Genomic DNA, 5,917 nt, shown 5'->3' on the forward strand with positions numbered 1-5,917 from the left:
GAAATTTCCTGTGTTATGCTGCTGTGTGAAAAGCTAGAAGTCTGAACTCAAGCTGTAGGCTGGGAAAGAGGTGGGGAATTATCCCTCTTCACCACTATCTTGCTTTCGGTATTTTTCTGGAAACCCATGGCTTCCCTTGGCTTATATCTGCAGTTCTTCTATCTCTGCCTCAGGCAGCACATGACATGGCCTTTGCCCCTCTGTGTCCAAACCTCCCTGCTCTGGTAAGGACAACAGCCTTTGCATTAGGGCCAGCCCCAATCCAGGGTTGATAATATCTGGAAAGACCTTACTTCTACTTTCACAAGTACTGGGGGTTAGAGCTCTGATACTTAATTTGGGATGGGATACAGTTAAATGCACAACAGAGCTGAACAGCAGCTTTGAGCAAGAGGAAGACAGAACCAGCAAATTTGAAGGTAGGAAAATTGAGATCCAGTCTGATTGACAGCAAGTTAAGAAAAATAAAAGTGGGGGGGGGGGGTGGATGAACAAAGCCCCAAAGACCTGTGTAATACTATCAAGCATACTAACACACTAACTGAGAGAGAGAAAGTCCCAGAAAGACATAAAAGAGAGAAAGGACAGGGAGAATATGCAAAGTAATAACAAAAATCTCACTGGATTTGATGAAAACATTAATCAAATATTCAAGAAGTTCAATGAACACCAAGTGGGATAAACTCACATCCCACTAAAATGGTTCAAGGCCACAAAGGATTGTGAAAACAATACAAGAAAAGTGATTATGTATAGAGTGTCCTCAGTAGGTTTAATGGCAAATTTTCATCAGAAACCACAGAGGCCAGAAAGCAGTGGGATATCTACTGAAAGTGCTAAAAGACAAAACCTGTGCACAAGAATTCTGTATCTATCCAGGATGTCCTTCAGCGATGGAAGAAGACATTAAGACATTCCCAGGTAAACAAAATCTGAGAGAATCCATTGCTATCACCAGCCCTACAAGAAACCCTAAGTCCTGGGGCACCTGGGTGGATCATTCCATTTCATATCTGACTCTTGATTTTGGCTTAGGTCACGATCTCATGGTTTGTGAGTTCAAGCCCTGTATCGGGCTCCACATTGATAGTGTGGAGCCTGCTTAGGATTCTTTCTCTCTCTTTGCTCCTCCCCTGCTAATGCGTTATCTCTTTCTCAAAATAAATAATAAACTTACAAAAAAAAGAAATCCTGAGTCCTTCCATCTAAAATGCAAAGGCATTTATTTCTAGATGAAGAAATAGTTACATAGGTAAATATAAAAAAGTACAAATGTGTGAGTGTATAAGCACATAAACTATATATAGCCTAAGTATATAAACAATAGACTTTCTTCTAATTTAAAACTGTGAAGTTAATATTATACATATATATAAATTGCATATATTATAAATACAGAAAATGTAAATATATATGTTAATGAGCACAGACTGTATAAAGAGGTAATTTGAGTGAAAATAATGGCAAAAAGAGAGGACATCAATTAGATATATTAAGAGTCAAGTCTCTAGGGGTGCCTGGGTGTTCAGACAGATGAGCGTCTGGCTCTTGATTTCAGCTCAAGTCATGATCTCAGCGTCAGGGGATCAAGCCCAGAGTCCACAATCAGTGCAGAACCTGCTTGAGACTCTCTCTCTCTCTCTCTCTCTCTCTGCTCCACACCCCCACTCATGCTCTCTCTCCCTCTAAAATAAGTAAGTGAAAAAAAATTTTTAAAGGGGTCAAATGTCTATATGCCATTGAAATTAATCTGGTATGGGGCGCCTGGGTGGCGCAGTCGGTTAAGCGTCCGACTTCAGCCAGGTCACGATCTCGCGGTCCGTGAGTTCGAGCCCCGCGTCGGGCTCTGGGCTGATGGCTCAGAGCCTGGAGCCTGTTTCCGATACTGTGTCTCCCTCTCTCTCTGCCCCTCCCCCGTTCATGCTCTGTCTCTCTCTGTCCCAAAAATAAATAAACGTTGAAAAAAAAATTTAAAAAAAAAAAGAAATTAATCTGGTATGAATCCAATTAGAATGTTGGAAATTAAGACATTAGTTGTAATCTCCAGTGAAACTACTAAGTATTCCCTGAATATATAGTAAAAGAAACAACATGGGAATTTAGTTGGTACACTAGAAAATAACACAGAAGAAAGCAGGAATGGAGGAATATTAAAACAAGAAGATATAACATACACAGAAATAATGAAAAAACAATAGATTTCGATGCTACCTGATGAGTACTTAAGGGCACATGGAGTTTACATCCAATTAAGAGGCAGATATTGACAGAATGGGTAGAAAACAACAATCTCTCTCTATGCCATCTACAGGAGAGTCATGCTTTAAACCTAAGACACAAAGGCATTGAAAGTAAAAAGGATGGAAAATATATACCAAGCAAATAGTAATCAAGAGAACTAGACTGGCTTTGTGAAGACAAATAAGCTTTATGACAGTTTTTTTCTAGAGACAAAGAAGGACATGGTACAGTGACAAAGTGTCCATCCTTCAAAGAGATCATTGTAAACATTTTGCACTCAACAGGAGAGCGTCAAAGTACATGGAACTGACAATTAAAAGGAGAAACTGATCTCTCAACAATAAAACTAGGAGACTTCAATATTACACTTCTAATAGTGAAGAAAACCTGTTAATTCTGGTGATGCTCATGAATGGACTGTGGGGTGGGCAGAGAAGGGGCTGGGACCTATATTTTATGGTTCAGGGCATTGACATTTAGAGAGATTAAGTGGCTCACTCAGAATCACAGCACTGATGACTTATGGTTCAGAGGCAGGGGATACAGACAATTCCCTGAGGACAGAGATCTCTGATCACCTGGATAGGAGATCATGCCCTGCATACTGAAACCAAGCCCTTTCCTCACTCCCTGGCCCACATCCTTTGGCCGCAAGGTTGCTGCAGGGAGACAGCTGGATCCCTAAGGAGGTGCTGGCCCAAGAGAATGGCCCAAAACCCAACCCAACTCCTGCCTCTCTATTTCAATCCCTGACCCAGAAAACAATGCCTTTTCCCCCTGATGGATGGGGCCTGGGGAGGTGTGAGAATGAAAAACACATCCCCATCTCCCCATCCCATGCCCCCCAGTACTTGATGCTACTAGCTGCCTTGCTGGTGGCCAGGTGACCACCCTGAATGACCACTGGTCTGACTCCCAAATGTCTCAGAACCCAGAACATTCCAAACCAACTGCCCACAGGACAGTTGCCCAGTGAATTAGCGTCATCTTCAACTGACCAAACCTGGGTGATGAGCAGTTGATAGTAGCTAGGAAAGGGGTCTGCTAGGTTGGTGCTCTGGAAGATGAAGTCTAGAGGCCCCGGTGTCTCCCTGATGAACAATCTGACCCACCATCTGAGCAGCCTGGATAAAGGCATGGCTAGGAGCAGGCAGGGGCTCCCTGCCTCTGAGTGTACACCTTCCCTGCTCCTTTCATCCTCACCAACATCCAGTCTCCACTGTACAAACTACCCTTACTCCTCTTGAATCTACTTACTGATTTTATACCTACACTACCTTCTTCAATGGAGTAGTCATTCATTGGGGTATTATTTGTGGCTCGACCCTGTTGTTTGGAAAGATGTCCATCTTGATGCTGCTGAAGCACTGCTGGGGAAAGCCAGTAGATTGTCTTGAGCACAGATGCCTTTCTTGTGAGTCCTGTGTTTGAATCACTTAGGATCCTCTCTTTTTGTAATCTGAGCCATGATCCTAGAAAATACACTAAAAAGGGAGAGAACTGTTAATATGCACCTGGAATATTCATGCATCCCTAGGTCACACTCCCATTCTCCTTGTTCACCAGTGACTGGGGAGCCAGCTGAGTCTGAGCTGGGCTTAGAAGAGGGGTATTGCGATGTGGTATGCACTTACCACCCCCAGCAGACTTGTGCCTAGGGACCTGACATTAGATGAGACCATGTAGAAAGGACAATACAGAGGACAGTGACAGAGAGCCTGGGAGCTGGTGCCTGATAACCTGTATCAGATCATACTAGAAACCACACATACTTGGGAAAGTTACCTAACCCCTCTGACCTCAGTTCCCTGTTCTGTGATATGGGACCTACTTACTAGTATTATAAAGCTTACTATAAGAAAATCCAAATAATGCCTAAAGAAAATGATTGGGACCTCCTAAGTGCTCCATATGTGACCCGATATTACATGCCTGGAAGAACAAGCAAAAAATATAGGAGTGGTTGCCTGCAGAGAGGAAACCTGGATGGCCACAGGGCAAGGGTGGGTGGAAGGTAACCTTTCCGCCTTAATGTGGGCATGAGGCTTTCCTGGTCATGGAGAATATCTGGCATCATCTCCTGTGATCCCCATCAGACTCCATGGAATGCACAGGGCAGGGCATTAACCCATATTTTGTAGTTCATGACACTGAAATTCAGAGATTTTAAGCAACTAGAGTGAAGAAGCTGATGACAGGACAGTCTGGGACAGGAATGTAGTTGGTTTCTAGGGACAGATATCCCGGAGCCCCCAGAGTTCTCTAGCTCCTGTTTTCCCTCTGATCCCCAAACTCTCCTGCTGTGAAATTCCAAAGGGAGCACATGCCTGCCTCAGCCTCCACCCATAGGTTTCAATCCCTGACCCAAAAGCAACGTCGCTTTCCGAAAAGGAAGTCCCTTGAAGGGTCAGGGTGTCCCCTCTATGACTCTCCTCCTGAAGCATCTTCACACATCAGCTGTCCAATGTGAGCTCCTGGGCATCTGACTAGTGGTCTACATGCCCCCATGCAGCTCAGAACGTGGGCATTTCCAAGCCCACTACCCACATGACAGCTCTCTAGTGAATGAGCTTGGTCTTCAACAACCAACCCCGGATGAACAGCACTGATTAATGAGGGCATGACTTGCTGAGCTGGTGTTTGGTGCTTTAATGGATGAAGCTGGCATGTACCCCACTGCCTACTGACCACTAATGTGAGCAACTGTCAGAGCAGCCTGGCTGAGGGAGGGCAGGGGCTGCACTGGCTCTGAGTGTGCAACTTTCCTACTTCCCTATGTGACAAAATCTCTCCAGACTCCTTGTCCTTCTCTGGCCCTGGCAGTGGAAGGGGACAGAGTCCCATGTCCTCTTAAAGCGTCCCCTCCATAGCCACAGCCTGTGACACCCACCCCAGGGCTCTCCCTGAGAGTCACTCAGATTCTCCTTCCCTCTGTCATCAAATATTTATTCCACCAACCCAATGGCACTGTCCCTTCTCACCACCCCTGGAGCAACATGCAAAGTGCCACTGACCCTGTCCACATCCACCCATTGGAACCCCACTGTGAGATCTCAATTTGCTTCCCAAATCTCCAGATTTATGCTGTATGGTTTTGGATTTTGACATCTACATCCAGGAGAGTTGACCTGTGTGCCCCCCTTTCCTGTCATGCCTACTGCTGGGGTGGCATCAATTTTCTTCTGATCCAATGAAAGCAATGTGGGCATATTCCCTCTGTATCTGTTCTCTGGAAGAGTGTGTATTTCCGTGTCTGGATGCAAATTTCTCTGGAAGAGACAGGCATTTCCATCTTCAATGTTTGTTTGAAATTAAAGGAAGCCACCTGGGCTTGAAGTGTGCTTCATGTGAAAATTTATTTCTTATATTGCCTTTTTTTTAATGGCTGCTTTATCTATTGTATGTATAGTGCACACATCTTAAGTACAGCTTTATGGTTTCTTATAAACATATCTGCTGCAAATCCTAGTTCCACATACAGAATGGCTCTAGCACCCTGGCAGCCTCCTGTAGAAGGAGATAAAAATAATTGCTAACTTATTAGGTTAAGGAATGAAATCGGTTACTATGTATTTCCCGAGCATGATGATTATACACAATTAGGGCACAAAAGAGTGTGGTGGCACCCTGGGAAGGTAGTGGAACAAACTGGAGAGCTGGGAGGATCCAATTTCCA

Source organism: Prionailurus viverrinus, chromosome D3 (genome assembly GCF_022837055.1).
Source record: "Prionailurus viverrinus isolate Anna chromosome D3, UM_Priviv_1.0, whole genome shotgun sequence".
Lineage (NCBI taxonomy): Eukaryota > Metazoa > Chordata > Mammalia > Carnivora > Felidae > Prionailurus > Prionailurus viverrinus.